General features: G+C 34.3%; 1 protein-coding gene across 1 annotated transcript in view; it reads right to left on the bottom strand.

Annotated features, from left to right (window-relative positions):
• LOC145265553 (annulin-like) overlaps positions 1-13240 on the bottom strand; it is a 144098-nt gene extending 130858 nt beyond the window's left edge. Inside the window, exon 1 of the mRNA XM_080121519.1 lies at positions 13104-13240. The gene's annotated coding sequence lies outside the window, so the exon portion shown is untranslated. The remainder of the gene's footprint in view (positions 1-13103) is intronic.
• Positions 13241-17355: the final 4115 nt, after the last annotated feature.

Here is a 17355-nt window from a genome sequence, read left to right as displayed (position 1 = left end):
GTTTGATCTGGCAGAACAGTGGTTCATTAAAATTGTGGGGTCTTCGTACGCGCCTAGTCCACAAAGTATAGAAATAAAAACATTTTAAATTAAAAAAAAACGTTTATAAGTGTTTTTGATGTATATGTACATAATAATACTTTGATAAGTATGTTTTAACTTAAATAGGGATGGTATAATAAAATTGTGGGGTCTGCGTTCGCGCCTGGCTTCCATAGAATGGAAATAGGCACACACTTTAATAAAGACTTTTCATATCTATTTGCGTAAGTATACTTTGATAATTATGTTTCAGTTTGAAGAAATATGGTATAATAAAATTATGGGGTGTTCTATATATAATTAAAACAAACGGACGGAAAGAACAGCACATAATCCCAAGAGAACTGAAACTGCATGAAATCTTATAAAGTCACGATATCATTCTGGCTAATACTACAATCGTTTAGCGTCAAAGTGAATGGAAGAATAGAGGAGGGAAAACACTAATCAGACCTCCACTGGATGAGGGTGAAGTGTGGGTTTATTGCCACCTAAATTCCAGGGAATACCAATAGTTGTTGCCAGAGTTAAGTCAAGTGGAAGCGGCTGTTGTGATAATACAAAGTTACTCGTAAAGGTTATCGGAAGATGTGGAAGTCTGGGGAGAATTGTTGTCACTCAGACTCCAGGTAACAATACTGATTATTTTCAGGGAGTACTCTCTGATGATGGCCTGTGTGAGAACTCCTAGTGAATGTGATGCCTCCGTTAAGTCTCAAGAGACAATGGATATCTCCTGTAAGGGGAGCTGCGCGTGTAATTGTGAGGCAAGGGTTGTGAAATCACCAACCACACCTCTCCTGACTCTGTACTGCTTTAGTCCAGTGACAAGGAGAAGTCCAGGACGACTGGAAACAATACCGAGATAAGCGGAGAACACATAGGGAATCTGGAATTCCCAAAAGGTCACCCATTTTAGTAATAACCAAGTTCAACGTTGCTTAACTTTGATAATATAACAGAAACCAGTGTGTCAACGTGAGTTTTGCCATATAGATAATAAGGAAGAGGCTTATTATTCTTGCATTTTTATTTAATGCAAGAAAATATCTTAACAGCTCTGTCACAGTTTATAAAATTTTGAATGGATGGTAGCGGTTGTGATGGTAGGGGTCACGGTTGCTTCTGGTATCTTATTAAAATCCAATACACGTTTTAAGGTCAGGATTTAAATAATATGCTGGTGAAAGGGGGGGGGGGCGAAGCATTTTTTCTGAACACTGATAAGTATTTTGGTGCCATTGCACACACACACACACACACACACACACACACACACGCACACGCACACACACACATGCGTATATATGTTTTTTTTTATTAATTAGTGGGTAAACAGTTACATTTAGTCGCTACAAACAGCCATCTGTTTTAGTCAGTGGGGATGGGGAATCCTACGGTATGCCAGAAATTCACCCGCTATATCAAATATCCCAACCGAGAGATCTTTTCAAGATTCTAACCACACCTTTAAATACAATATCCGCCTATTTCGATAACATTTGCAATATAATTTGCATTATCATATCAGCCGTTTACCATAGATGTCTCGTTGGTAACGATCATTGGTCTTTACTGGAGTTTGATTGGTAATAAGCCTCCCCAAGGTTCCAGCCCTCTTCGCACTCATTCAGTGGAGGTCTGGTCAGTGCTTTCTCTCCTCAGTCTTTCCATCCTACTTGACCCTCCTCGATTATTATTATTATTATTATTATTATTATTATTATTATTATTATTATTATTATTATCTGTATATTAATACGATAACGTGTGTGTTATTTTCTGTGTTATGCTTACATCCGGGTCATTTAATTGTTATGCGCTTCTATTTCTTGTAATAAATAATTTTACCAAGAATTCTTCATAAGTTTTGATTTCGGTTTCGATTAAAGCTGACGGCACTCAAGTCATTTAATTTTTTTATAAATAATTTTACAATCTACTTGAACTTCTGCAGGTCAGTACAGTCGGGAAAGGGAAGCAGGAACCCGGAAGGAAATTCGAAAGTCAAGCAGTTCTGAGGAAGAAACTATTAGAGTAGAAGGCTATCTGGCATCAGGGGACCTCTACTGTGTAGGGGTGGGATTTTGCTGATTGTCAGGTTTGTTGGGGGTATTTATGTCGAAGGTGTACAAGGGCTTGTAGTTCGTCAAAGCATATATACCATTAAAATATGTAAATATATATTAGTGTTGGGACGATTAATTGGAATTGGAATCAGGAATCGAAAAAAATCAGAACTTTTTGGGGTATCGAAATCGGTGTCGGAATCAGAAAAAAAATTTCTAATCTTTCCGATGCCCAAAACGATTCCGTAATTGTTTTTTTATGTCTTTGTTTCGACTGTTGACTATCAACGCAATGGTTCTAGGTTCAATCCTTGGCTAAGGAAAGGTGCTCGTCTAGCCGCACTGATGTGTTGTGATACAACGAAACAGGACTGTATGTCGATGACTACAAATATATTTTAAGCTCCCCTCTTTAGGTAGAACACTGTCGTAAATGATCTCACCTGCTACTTAATTGGTTGTAAATGTGAAGGCTCGCTGTTTGTTTGTAAACAAAGACAAGCGGCTTGAGCACTATAAAAGTGGTCGACGAATGTTTGTTTGAAATGGACATTTATTGAGGTCATTTGCGGGCGTCGCTCCCGTGGGTCGATGGGTAGAACTGCCGACTATGAATGCAATGGTTCTAGGTTCAATCCTCGGCTAGAGAAAGATCCTAGTCTAGCCGCACTGATGAGTTGGGATAAACCGAAACAGTACTGTATGTGGATGACTATATATATATATATATATATATATATATATATATATATATATATATATATATATTAGTGTTGGGACGATTAATAGGAATCGAAATCAGGAATAAAAAAAATCAGAATATTTGAGAGTATCGGTATCGAAATCGGTATTGGAATTGGAAAATTTGTACTGATTTTCCGATGCCAAAATGATTCTTTTAATTGTCTTTTTTTATTTGATTTTATCTAAAGCAAAAAATTCCAGTATCGGAATTGAAAAAAATTAATGTTTATTTTCCGATGCCAAAACGATTCTTTTAATTGTCTTTTTTTATTTGATTTTATCTAAAGCAAAAAATTCCAGTATCGGAATTGAAAAAAATTAATGTTTATTTTCCGATGCCAAAACGATTCTTTTAATTGTTTAGTTTTAAATTTAGACACCCCCCTCCCCAATTTTTGAGTCGCCTTGTGCCTAATGTTTTGTTTATCACTGTTTTGTTGCCAACTATTCAGAGTAAATAAAAATATATTACTCAAAGTGTAGTATCTGCTCTGATTCTACAGTTCACTTTTTTGTTCTCAGTTAGTGGAGGAAAAATCCTTCACGACTGAGGCAATTTTTATTTTTGTTCCTTTTCTCCACATTAAAAAACGACCCTGGTGTCCAACTCTGCCCTTGTGGGGAGACAAAGTAAATAGGAGCTATTTCTTTTCCTTCAGGTCAAGATCAATGTGTAGTAGCTGTTCTGATGCTACACTTCAATTTTTGTTCTCTGTCAGCGGAGGAAAAATCCTTCACGACTGAGGCAATTTTTATTTTTGTTCCTTTTCTCCACATTAAAAAACGACCCTGGTGTCCAACTCTACCCTCGTGGGGAGGCAAAGTAAATAGGAACTTTAACTGCTTTCCAGAGGCCCCGCATGCTGTTGAATTGCCTTCCCTAAGAATAGATACCTCTTTTGAGGATGCCTCACAGATTCTCAATGGGATTCAAGACGCAGTGTCTGTGCAGTTAGCACCAACCCTATTCAGGGTTTACCCGGCTTTCTCCGAAGGAGGAAGTTTCATGGGAGTATGAAATTCAGAAGCAGTCCCCAGTAACATGTATATCCCTGTTAGGGGAGATGACAACGTTAGGTTTTTGCAACTTTTTGCAGGGAGGTGTCGACGTCCTCCTACATACAACATCTGGACTTTCCAAATTGGTCACCCATTTTAGTAATGACCAGGCTCAACGTTGCTTAACTTCGGTGATCTGACGGGAATCGGTGTGTCAACGTGATTATGCCGTATATTCAAGACGCAGCTATTTGAATATCAGTTCATAAGAGAATTTTCAACAAATCTCTTATCGTTCAACCAGGATCTTTGTCAACTGTGATGCATAATTTGGTGAAGAAAGATTAACGCTTAGGTAAAAACTAATTTCCAAGGTACACAAACAAGTATTGTTCTAGAAAATGGTATTAACATTTGGAATTAATTTTAACTCCATCTCTCACTTTAAATGGACCCACGAACTCATTACTAATAAACCCCAGCTTATACAATGACTCCACCTCTGCCTTATTGGCGTTTAATATATAAAAGGCAAAATGTGTGTGTGTGTGTGTGTGTGTGTGTGTGTGTGTTTGTATGTCTTTCAAAAACTTTCGACACACAAAACGAACACTGACAAAATTTGTATTGTTAGAAAGATCGATCTCTGGGACGACAAATATCGAAAAATTGGCCCAAAAAAGATTAATATTTGACCGTCAACTGGACCGTTTCGACATCTTTGCAGAGTCATTCACACCTTGCGATCTCGACGTACATATAAAACACATTATTTTGAAGGCCCGTGACGTCACAAGCTAACATGTTTGCTTTTTTTCATCTCCTTTTTCCTCTTTTGCGTTACAGGTTTGAGCCTGGCTACTGCGGCTATATAAATATTTTTTTTTGCGCTCGCACGGTTACTCGCTGCTATTTTCATTTTTTTAGGGGATTGGTTGCACAGTAGCCTTATTATACCACCTCTTCACACCCGGGCAATGGCGGGCACCCATGCTAGTTTAAAATAATTGTCTTCAGTTCTGTTGTTTGAAAACCCATCCGGGCTTATCGGGGGTTATCTTTGATTCATCTGTAAAAAAGAACTTCACTGAAATCAGTTTTCCTGTATTTTTTGCTCACTGCAATCTAATTTCTGTATGTTTTTATTTATTTATTATTAAAATGGATCTATTTATTTTATATTAGTATTTATTTGCTTACCCACGAAAGCAAAATGTGACACAAGGTCGTTTTTAATGCGGGGTTAAACCAGCTCCCTGAAAAAAAGGCAAAAGGGGCACTCTGGTTGGGATCAAAAATAATAATTGTCTCAGTATAGAGGGTTTCCCCTCAATTGACCGAGACAAATTACCTTTAGAGTAACATCGGAACAAATGGTATTTATTTGCTCCCCCACCGAGCAAATTAGGCACAAGGCCGATTTTTAATGTGAGGAGTGAAGGGAGGGGGAAGGGAAAAAGGGGACCAGCTCCCGAGAGGTGGGAAATGGGAGCTGGTTAAAGGTCAGGCATGTGGGGTTGCCCCCACATCTGGTCTTTGCTAGTCATAGCTTGCAGTATTTGCCGGAACAGATGGTGTTTATTTGCTCCCCCACTGAGCAAATTAGGCACAAGGCCGTTTTTAATGTGAGGTAAAAACCAGCTCCCCTAAAAGTAGGCAAAAAGGGGGCACTCTGGTTACCAAAAATAATAATTGTCCCAGTATAGAGGGTTTCTCCTCCATTGACTGGTACAAATTATCTTAAGTGCAGCATCTGCCGGAACAGATGGTATTTATTTGCTCCCCCACCGAGCAAATTAGGCACAAGGCCAATTTTTAATGTGAGGAGTGAAGGGAGGGGGAAGGGAAAAAGGGGACCAGCTCCCGAGAGGTGGGAAATGGGAGCTGGTTAAAGGTCAGGCATGTGGGGTTGCCCCCACATCTGGTCTTTGCTAGTCATAGCTAGTCATAGCTAGTCATAGCTTGCAGCATCTGCCGGAACAGATACTACACTTTGATCCCGGCCCGCAAAATTCCTTAATGCTTTACATCTTGTTTAGCTTGACAGCATAGGAGATCCAAAGGCCTCAAACATGGACGTACTTGACGCATTTGGATTTCTTATAAATTCTTCTTAAATGATTTCACTTTACTGATTCTTGATTTAAGCATGATTTTTTTTTTTACTTGATTGAATTCCCATTTGATATATTTTCTTCATTGATCGATGATCCTTTTTCAGATTCTTAGAAATTTGAAGCGAAGACTTTTCTTTGCTATTTTTTTTATTATATAGCTATTTCCATTTATTATTAATTCTTTATTACGAGCCATAATACTAAATTCTAGTTCTTGCAAATAATATCTTGACACTGTAAATTGCAATAATTATTGAAAAAAAAAAAAAAACTGAATCTGAATTTGATAATTAGGCCTTAATTGTTTTCATGCTTACTCACTATACATAATTGTACAGATTATTTCATGCGGTAATATCTTTGGATTTTATATAAAATACTTGACAATACCTTTTCTATCCGAGAAAATTAGGAGAGGCCGATAAAAAAACAGACAGATTTAAGAGAATCTTCTCTATATATAAAGGGCAAAATGTGTGTGTGTGTGTGTGTGTGTTTGTATGTCTCGCAAAAACTTCTGACAGACGCGTCAGAACGTGAAAAAACTGATATTGTTTTAAACTTCGATATTTCGGACGACAAATATCGAAAAATCAGCTAAAAACATTAATTCCTTCGCCCTTAACCGGCCAGTTTTCTATAAGGAGGGGTCGCTTTTTCGCCGACATGTTCGCAAGTTATCATCTCCTTTCGATTGACTAGCCGTAATTTCAGCGCTCGCAACTTCCGATTTTGCCATGGCGGCATCGGCTAAGACATTACGTTTTTTTCCTTCTTTTTCTCCTTCGCATTACAGGTTCGAACCTGCCTGCCTACTACCACTATTTTTTAACAACACTTCTCTCCATCCGGGCTGCCTACTGTTGTTTTGCTCCCCCCGTTACTACCACATTTTTTCGGGGTTCCTTACTACACCACCTACATACACCGGGGCAATGTCGGGTACCCCCGCTAGTGTAATATGGAATATACATTTTCTTTAAATTAACATTAATATCACTTATAATTGTCTTGTCTTTTTTTTAGTCTTCCAGGAAGTCAAACTTTTTAATATATATATATATATATATATATATATATATATATATATATATATATATATATATATGAATGATATAGAAGAATCAAAGATAATTTCAATTGTAATTAAAATTATCTTTGACTCTTCCTTATCATATTTTTTTAAAGATTATGCTAACATTGTTATAACCAAATTATCGTCTTTTTGCCCGGGCCCTATGTTTATAAATTTGTCCAGGTAACCTACATCTAAAATTTCAAGAGTTTGGCGGAGGAGTTTGGTAGAGGCTGCAAAGATCAACTCTTTCAACTTGGATCTCTTGACAGACAAATTTTTGCCCTAAAAACTGATTAAAAAGCTTGTTGCATGTCTGAATACCCTTTATGTAAAATTTCAAATGTTTAGACTCCAAATTTGCTGAATAGTTTGTTAGACACCGCAAAGGTAAAATCTTTTGAACTTTGTCCCCTTGGCAGTCAAATTTTCGACCAAAAACCGATTAAAAATCTTGCCCTATGTCTGAGTACACTTTATGTAAAATTTCAAATGTTTAGATAAAAAATTGGCTAAAAGGTCATTTTTTTTTAATTTTGACCCCTTAACATTAATTGTTTTGGGCTCAAATCAAATTAAAAAAGTTTGATACATGTTCACGGAACGTACATGTAAAATTTCAAGTGTTTAGACCCAAAATTGGCGGAGGAGTTTAATAGAGCTTTCAAAGGTCAAACCGTTGAACTTTGACCCCTTGACAGCCAAATATCTGGCCTGAAACCGATTAAGAAGATTTTCCCAAATCTCAATACCCCTTATGTCAAATCTCGAGTCCGTAGACTGAAAATTGACAGAGTAATTTGGTAGGGAAATGTCCACACAGAAACACACACACACACACACACACACACACACACACACACACACACACACACACACACACACACACACACACACAATAAATTATAAGTTTCAAATTCTATTCCTTGTTGAATAATAAATTGTAAATTTTCATTTTTATAGATATATAGATTCAGACATTGTCATGCGAACTCTGCTATATTTTTAACCCAATACAGGAATTCAGGAAAAAGAATAATCGAACAACGGTAAACCTGAACTTACACTTTGTTTAACTGCACATATACTTTACATAACCATAAGTTTATAGACATCATTTCTAAGTTGAAATTGTTATAACATATATGTTATTAAAGTTTTGACGATGAGGGATTTCGAAGTGTTGTCTAGCGCATGCTCCTGTCATTGACCCTCTTGACTATTATTACATAACTACTATTTCTAACGCAATATCCTTGAACATTTAGAAATATGACCTCTAAAGGAAGATGTAATATATGCCATTTTTTTTTAATGAATTGTATCGTGTTTTTTTTTTTTTTTTTTTTTTTTTTTTTTTTTTTGCTAATAAACACGCTCGATTATAATTTACGGTTATTTGAAACAATTAAAACGTTTTTTTTAAGATATAACGCAATGCCAGAACTAAAGTATATTCAAGTAGGTTATTAAAGTATATAGGAAAGAACCCTAGAATAGCCAGAGTTCATAAATTCACTACTAGCTCTAATATAGGATGATAACCGATACGACATTGTGAGATAGGCGGTTATTTGAGAATTATGCAAACACGTATACAAATGGAATTAAACATAAACCTGATACAGTCTCTGAAAATGACAATCACAAAATCCTCTGAGACATGGACGAAAAAATAAATGCATACAAGCAATGAGACTCGATGACAATATATATATATATATATATATATATATATATATGCATTTTTATTTGTATGCATATATATGTATTATTTTTATGTCTGTCTGTCTGTACGTATGTATGTATGTATGTATGTATACATATATATATGTATGTATGTATGTATGCATGTGTGTGTGTGCGTGTGTGTGTGGTAGCTGGCAGAGTTTATGCAGATTGCGCAATTTGCCCGGTAGACTAACTCGCAAAAAAGTAAAAAAAATAATAATGATAATGTCGTTCATCGAAATCCGTCTGTGTTTGTTTACAATATCACGTCAGCTGATATTTGAGATTAACAATGAATGCATTAGGAAAAGTCACTTCTCGTTAATGTTTAGTTGTAAAATATTCAAACAAAAGAAATGATTTGCGGCGATTTTGAATAGTACATCTTTTATCGTAAATTGAACTCATTAATAAGAAAAACATAAAATAAATTGGTGAGGTACACCCGGGATTGAACAAGGAATCATTCGATCTGTAGTCGAATTCTCTACCGCTAAGCTATATCTCCAGATTATGCTAAACAGTTTTTTTTTTTTCAAGAATAAATGTTTTGCTAAGATTTTATTATCTCCCTTGGCCGGTGTAACGTCAAATATTCCCTTTTAAAAATTATTCTTTCTTATCTATAAGACAGTGAAGCTATTTTTAAGATCGGATTTTTTTGATTTCAATACTTATCGAATGAATATCTGTACATAACATACCTAAGAATACTGCCAGACATATCAATCACCTTTGTGTAAAATTTGCATTTTGATAGGCTCAGCCGTTTTGGTACCTATCGGGAAGGAACTTACACACACTTTATATGTATATATACGCATACAATACACACACACACACACACACACACACACATATATATATTAAATAGATAGATAGCAATTAGATTAAAAAAAATAGTTACAAATACCAACGATCTCTTATAGATTAAAAAGAATACCGTTATCACAGAAGGTTTGCGTACCGAGAGGCCTCCTTGCGTATAAAAAAAAAACAATATGGAAACACTCCCTTACAAAGGTTCACAAACTATATTTACTTCAATAAGCTGGTTAAAATTTGGTGTCTTCTCCCCCACCCCGCTTCAATTTGCTGCTGATGAGGAGACGATATACAGAAATACTTATTTCTCGATGGTTTTTAAACTTGATGATTTCATGATTTTAAAATTATTAAATCCCTCACCCTTTTCTATTTATAGAGCTCTACGTAATTGCACCTATTGAGCTTAAAATAGCAATACTCTGAGCGCAGCACTTTTAAATATATTTTACTAAGACTTTACTCATTTATACCCTGTCTATAACACCCTATAATGTATATATATATATATATATATATATATATATATATATATATATATATATATATATATATATATATATATATATATATATATATTTGGAAGAAGATGGTCCATAATAATCCAAATTTGTGAATTATTCCATGGATTTCCGCCTTTGGATTATTATGGACAATCTTCTTCCAATTACGGGATTTCCTTGGATTTTACTTGTGCAAATGAAATTTCTTTTAACTTTCCTGAAGTTATACATTTGAATTTTACCGTCATTGGATTTTTTTTATCTTCCACCAGACTATCCATTCATGTGTAATCACCTTTTTCTTCACCATATTCCCTCTGCTTCACTATGTTTGTTTTCAAGTAAGATCTTTGACTTACTTGTTGTTTCATCAAATACTTCTGCATGCAAAATCCGATCCCGCATTTTGCTAATTCCTACCCTCCAATGAGAAGGAGAGTATTTCTTCGGAACTCCGCGGATTAAGCACTATCTACTTATCTAGTGTTTCCTTTTCAGATTAAATATGTTTTTAACTCATTTCAAAGTGTTTTTTAACATGTTTCATTAACTGTTTGCTCGTATTATAAGCTCTATTTCCTATTTGGTTTTATCGAGCTTTTACATCTGGCTGAGATAACTTTATAAATATTAATTCTTTAATATTTATAATATACTTTAATTTTACCATCTTGGATCATTTTGGTAAATTTAATTGTAATTTTTATTTTATATATATATATATATATATATATATATATATATATATATATGAACAAATGATTAATAAAATATGTTAAACGACATCTTTAAAAGGAGTTAAAAACATATTTAATTTTAAAAAAGGAAGCACAAGATAAGTGGATAGTCCTTAATCCGCGGAGTTTCGAAGAAATACTCTCCTTCTTATCAGAGAGCAGGAATTAGCAAAATGCAGGATCGGATTTTGCATATAAAAGTATTTAATGAAACTACAAGTAAGTCAAAGATCTTACTTGGTTAAAAAAAAGGGTGAGGTAAGGGGAACAGGAGGCAAAAGAAAAATAACAACAAAAAGATTTCACATGAATGGATAGTCCGGTGAAGGGTAAATATATATATATATATATATATATATATATATATATATATATATATATATATATATATATATATCATATGTCTCATCGAAATACATATATCTTACTATTTCATGTATGTTAACATATAATATAAAACAATAAATATTATATACACAATTATTAATATATATATAATACAATAATATTATCAAAGAGTATATCTTTAAAAAAAACATACCAAGATAGAAAATATATTATTTAATTGGAATTCATTGAGATGCGTATTATTTATTAATTTTATTTATGGCGGACTATTATCCTCATCTTTTATTAGTTGTTTCACGACGTTTCGGCCAACTATTCCTCTGGCCTTCATCAGGTGGTAAACGCGACGGATAGGAACTCCGAATCTCCTGACTGCATTCACTGCAATTACTGCCTTCCATAGTTGTTGTAGTCTCACCATGTTTTGGCCAAGTAAGCCTTTGGCCGGCTTAAGGTAGGATTGAAACCGCTATCTTCAGACAATTCTCACCCGGGACCATAGAGATTAACGCTATTAACTGCGCCACGGGCCCCGAAGGTCGATCAATATTAATTTTTTGATTCTTTAAATTCATGATTATTATCTGATCTTCCATAGTCGGGTCCGTACCGAATGGTATATATTATTTATTAGAATTCATTGAGATGAGTATTATTTATTAATTTTTATTTATTGCGGACTATTATTCTCGTCTTTTTCTTAGTTGTTTCACGAAACGTCGTGAAACAACTATGAAAAGATAAGAATAATAGTCCGCAATAAATAAAAATTAATAAAGATAGAGAATATTCTACAAAATAATAGGGGTCATTAAAGAAGTACAAATAATAAAAGAAATATATATATATATATATATATATATATATATATATATATATATATATATATATATATAGAGAGAGAGAGAGAGAGAGAGAGATTTATTTATTACATTGCCAAATGATTTTCCTCGGAAATGAAACACAACCGTGTCTCTGACTACCTTGCTTGCCATAATTAGTTTTCTATACTATTTTGTACGCATAATACACACACACACACACACACACACACACACACACACACACACACACACACACACACACACACACACACACACATGTATATTAAAAGTACACACCTAGAAATAGGACTATTACGTTTGTAAACAAAATGAAACTCTATCTCATAAAGAGTTCAGTGTCATAATTTTATAAAAAAACGTACTAGTTCTTAAAGTTTCAGCAAATTACACATTTCAGAACTAAACTGCAAAAAAAAACAAAACAAAAAAAAAAAAATAAAACAACAACATCCGTCCATTGTCTCTTGGGAGCAACGAACTGGGTGTAGTATTGTAATATTGTTTTAGAGACCCACCTTATCAGACAAAAAAAAGGAGCTACAGTCTGACGAGGTGGGTCTCTCTAAATTAGGATTCCACTGAAACATGTATGCGCATACGTAATCCATAACGTTTATATGAGTAACATACTATATACCGGCTCTGTGTGTGCGTGTGTGTGTGTATATATATATATATATATATATATATATATATATATATATATATATATATATATATACAGAGCCGGTATATATATATATATATATATATATATATATATATATATATATATATATATATATATACGTAAGTATAAATATAATATATAAATATATGTATACACGTATTTATATATATATTATATTATATATGTTATATTATACACATATTATATACATACATATTATATTATATACGTATACATAAAATATATATATATATATATACACACACACATACACACACACACACACACACACACACATATATATATATATATATATATATATATATATATATATATATATATATATATATATATATATACACATACCCGTGCACACACGCACACTGTACTGGACTTACCTGATAAAGTGTTCGTTTACTTAGCAGTCAGTGACAGAATGTATCTCGCCGAGTGATAAAAGGCTACTACTTCGAATTTCTACATTAACTTCCCTTTTATAGCTTTCCTACTCATGAAACGTCACGTTCAAATTTCGGCGACGCTTATTTATTTATTTATTTATCATTTGTTTGTGTTTTTTTTTTTTTTATTATTTTATCTATAGCAGATTTTTATATACACATCCGTACTTATATTTAAATCCTCATTCAATCTTGGGCAACGTCGTTTCTCCCTATAGTACATATACATACATACATATATATATATATATATATATATATATATATATATATATATATATATATATATAACTACTTTATTTAATCACATAAATTAAAATATGAAAGTATAAATTTATGCGTAGTATTTACTTCAACAGTGCTCAATACCTGGGTAGAACTAGGTAGTAAGTTATAAAATATATATGGCAATTAAACTACACAGAATATTCCGCGTTTCATCCACGCTCGGATCAAATAACGCGAGACAACCACAAATATACTTCGTGTGCGGGAGTGTTCTTACATAGGCTTTCTATCGGAATGCCCCTATGTCTAGTCTTGAAGATTGTTAATCGATAATCGATAAATTGGATTAAAGGAGGAACAAAACGATTTTAAACAAAGTTAAAATTTTATTAAGCCTAATATTACGAGTGCATTTGAGAGGTTTTATCACCGCACGAACACAAAGGCCCAGCGTATAAAAATAAACAGTATGGTTCTTTGATCAGACAAGAAATTAATGTTTCTGTTCAAAACACAATTGAACCATGATACTTGACTTTAGAATTTTGAACTTTAATTCAAAACATTATATAAAAATGATTTCATAAAATCAATAGAAGGTTCTCAACAGTGCAATGTAAACTACAATATATTGTGGACTATTTACTGCAGGAAGTTTTGTGAAGTTTCCTTCTGGTGCACTGCAATGGGTCCCCGATTACAGCAAGCAATCAATCGATTTGATTGAAGAATGGGCAATTTAATCCATTTCGATAACAATAAAAATATTGCGTGGAACATTCGTTTATCCTCATTTAATCTTGGGCAACGTCGGGACTCTCTGTTAGTATATATATTGAATTATCCTAGTGTTCACGTCAATTTAAAAACTTAACTTCAAATCGAGGAGGCACAAAGAAACTCCGCACAATAGAAAATTATTATTGAAATGTAAATTTAAGACATTAATGCAACACAAATACAACAGGAACACAATGAATTAGTTAATATTTAGTAGCATAGCCCTTCTGCAATTTGACAACCCGAAATACTTTTGGGAATTTCTTGAATTAGTCTGCGGCAATATTTCGGTGAAAGTGTATCCCATTTCTCTTTTGTCCAAAGTTTTTTCAGATTTGAAATTTTATCATTGTGTAGCTGTTGCTTGATGTAATGCTACACATTTTCGATAGAATTGAGGTCTGGAGATTGTGCAGGCCAATCCAAACAGGGAATATTATGCTCTTCAAGAAACCTCTTGACATTGCTAGCTGTGTGAATGGGAGCATTATACTGCATGAAGATGGGATTATCATCCAAATTCCCGCTAAAGTAAGGTAGAAAATTCCCAGTCAACATATTAATGTGCTTGGTCGAATTAATTCGACCTTGCAAGCGAACTATAGGCCATGGACCATTAGCACTAATAACGCCTCACACCAAAACTGGACCTCCATCACCTTACAGCGTTGAAACTGTGCACCTAGGATTAAATTCTTCGTTCTTCCATATATTGAAAATGTTATTTAAAGATTATTTAAAAGTTATTTAAATGGTGCTTAAGAGTCTTAGAAAAAGGATATCATACAACCTGGGCAGTCCAGTATCAGAATGAGTTCGATAGTTTCCGGGATATTACTGCCAGATCGAACGAGTAGTGATCCAAGGGGGAAATCAGAGGTGATCGAATAATCCGATAGATTTGAAACATGATATCCAGAACATCTGATTGTCCCATACCATGATTTTGATGCGCATATGAGATGGACGTCCTCTTCGGCGATGTACAGATCCGTTGATGTTGAGGTTTAGAACAAATCCAGAATCCTTGGGGGTGCGGAGATATTGCGTTAAATAGTAAATCAATATTAATCGATATGGGACAATCAAATATTCTGGATATCACCTCAGATTTGATACATGCTTAAAATCTATCAGATTACTCGATCCCCTCTGATTTTCCCCTTGAATTATTACTTGACTGATCTGGCAGTAATATTCCGGAAACTATTGAACTCATTCTGATATTGGACTGCTCCTTTTTCTATGACTTTAAGCACCATTTAAATAACTTTTAAGCACCATTTAAATAACTTTTAAATAACATTTTCAATATATGTGCTGAAAAGCAAAATATATGTTTATTCATAGCTGAACATTTTGCTAATTACATTTCATTTCCTCTGATGATATGTGCCATTATTGAAAATCCATGGATTAAGAAAATAAATATAATTTTTCTCCATATTCTTAATTTGAATATATTTTTAAGTATTTTAATCTACAGAATTTAACTTTAATCATTAAACTTATATATTGCTCTATTTTTATATATTGAGCTTTGCTTTTTTGGCTAGGATCGTCCTGAAATTATTACCTCACTATAATATCTGACAGGATAATTCACTTGATTCTAATCTGTGACTTCTCTCTCTCTCTCTCTCTCTCTCTCTCTCTCTCTCTCAAACACACACACACACACACGCACACGCACGCATATATATATTATTTCTTCTGATGAGTTAAGGGCATAATTGATTCAAAGATTGATATAATTAAGTAACTGATTTTGCGCAACAAACTATATACTGCTAAGAATTGTTAAAGTCAACTCAATTAAATGAATAAATTATAAGATGGTCAACATCATGAATTTTGGAATATAGTTTTTGGTCATTTATTCTCTCTCTCTCTCTCTCTCTCTCTCTCTCCCTGGAAGGATAAAATCATCGCCGTAGAAAAGACGACGTGATTCCGTTTCCATTTGTATGAAAACAGGGTTTTCTTTTTTTTTTGTTGTAGACAATCTACTAGTTGGCCAGTTGTGTATTAATCCCAAAAGCGATGAGAGTCTTCTATCATGTTTTAAAGTGACACAATGTTCTACCGATGAAAGTTATGAAAACAGGACCATTGCCAAAACCCTCAAAATACATCGCTGGATTGCCATGAATAACAGGGACGTGTCCAGGGTGATGAAATCAAAGTTTCCGGCCACGGTTATGGTTTTTAGTGTGGTTTAAGTGAGGGTCACATCATGCCACCTCACATCCTTGAAGTCGGCTTCAAAGTCAGCACGAAAGTGTGTTTGGATGTTCTGAAGAGTGTGGTGATCCCCTGGTGCAATCAGGTGGCCGCTGGCAGACTCTAGGTGTGGCAGCAGGATTCGCCGTCGGCTCAAAGTCACATGAAACCTAGGCTTGGCCTCGGAAGGGGTGCTACAACTCTGTACACTTTTCTCACTGTCGCCTTCTCTCCCGACTTGAACCAGCTGGACTACTTCGTTTGGTCATACGTCGGGAATATCACCAACATGACCTCCCACAACGCCAAATCCAGTCTGATCGCTGTATACGGCGCTTGTGGAAAAGGCGTGTTCCCAGTTCTGAACCCGTATCCAGATGGTGATTGAGGATTGAAGATGAAGGCGGCTACATTGAATAGATGTCAACTCTACTACATAATCAAGTTGCTTGAATTGATTTTTTCAGTAAAAGTTTTAAAATAAATCTGTAGTATTGTTTTCTTTAGGGCAACAACGTAAACGTTCCATAATGTGTATCAGTCAAACACTAACGTGTTTGAATATATGGTTAAGCGGCAGTTTTAGTCATTTAGCACTGCTTAAAAACTTCATCACTCACTCATTTTTCGACCAAATTTAAAACAATTATTACAGTTAATCACCTCCTCAGATATAATGTGAATTTTTTAAAAAAATTTCGTTTAGTAAAACAAACGTTATGATGAATTTACTAGTGTTCCAAACCGTAAAAAAAAACCTAAGGTGAGCGACGTTTTTATGACTGGTTTCCATAGCAACCACGTCGCCTTAGCGACTACTGTTGCTACCAATTCATCGCTCTTGCGAAAAGATAAGTAACAAGTTAAAGCGGGGGATTTTATTGAAAGCAGACGAGTGCCGGACATTGTTATTACATATGTGTATATTATGTTTATGGGGCAAAAAAGAAAATAAGAC

This window comes from Euprymna scolopes, chromosome 40 (genome assembly GCF_053919585.1).
Source record: "Euprymna scolopes isolate OS-2025 chromosome 40, ASM5391958v1, whole genome shotgun sequence".
Taxonomy (NCBI): Eukaryota; Metazoa; Mollusca; class Cephalopoda; order Sepiida; family Sepiolidae; genus Euprymna; species Euprymna scolopes.
Note: the sequence above shows the minus strand (reverse complement) of the source record. Positions and strands in the feature narration are given on the sequence as shown.